Source organism: Elephantulus edwardii, unplaced genomic scaffold (assembly GCF_000299155.1).
Source record: "Elephantulus edwardii isolate Elephantulus edwardi_28Jun2011 unplaced genomic scaffold, EleEdw1.0 scaffold00241, whole genome shotgun sequence".
Classification (NCBI taxonomy): domain Eukaryota; kingdom Metazoa; phylum Chordata; class Mammalia; order Macroscelidea; family Macroscelididae; genus Elephantulus; species Elephantulus edwardii.
This window is the reverse complement of record NW_006399991.1, coordinates 1,749,725-1,750,790: the sequence shown is the minus strand read 5'-3', so window position 1 is coordinate 1,750,790 and position 1,066 is coordinate 1,749,725.

Sequence of the window (1,066 nt, the reverse complement as noted above, 5' to 3'; positions counted from 1 at the left end):
GCCTGGCACTCAAGGCCTTTTGCAACCTGACCAGGAACCTGGGATTCTCAAACTTGAGGTCTTCCCCCCAGGGGTGAAGAATGAGAGGGCTGAACAGGGCAGTGAGGAACAGGAGGGCTGGATCAGATGGTTTTATTTCATTCTGCTGGAGTGCAGTGCCTAAGAAATATTGTATTTTACTCGTAAGTCTACAAACAAACCCTGCAGAGTAGGTATAGAATGAGAATTTACATACAGTCTTACCTAAAGGTCAAAAGTTTGAACCCATTAGCTGCTCCCTGGAGAAAGATGAGCAGTTTCCTCCCTTAAAGAGTTATGGCCACAGACATGCTGGGAGAACCACTGTGACTCAGTGGAAGTTAGTTGGAGACTCACTGTTGCAGGGACTTTGAGTTAGGGTTTCTGTGAGGTGTCCTGGGAGTGAATGTTAGCACAGGGTCAGACCCTGAGAATGAAGACCTCGCTTACCTCCCCCTGGCACTGACCTGATGTGATCAGGGTGAAATAAACCACTAAGTTATTGTTATTGTTGTTATGTGCCATCAAGTCACCTGTGATTCATAGTGACCCTACATACAACAGCTCTGAAACCTGCCCTGTCCTGAGCCAGTCACTGTATCAATCCATCTCATCCTCTAGTTTCTGCTTACATCTGTTCCTCTTCCTTTGTGTTTCCAAATTTGAGGACTCAGCCTCAGTTGCCATGTAAAGCACAGGACACTAAGAGCAGGAGCCAATTGTTATCGAATGGGAATGTGACCCATTTATCGCTAGAATTTTTCTTTTTTTTTCTTTGTATAGATTTTTTAAATTATTAAATTTCATTAATTTTAATGAACATTTACAGAGATTTGGGGTTTTCATTCAATCATTGTTGCACTATTTTATCTCCTCCCCAGTTTGTTCTTCTTCCCCTCCCTTGAAAGTCTGTTTCAATTGTCCATTTGCCACAGTGCTTGTCAAAGCCAGTTCTGATTAATCTCCTTTGTCACTGTGTCCTTTGCCATTCCTTATCACTCTTCCCTGAGAGAAACTTCACCCTGATTCATAAGGAAAAGGGGATGTC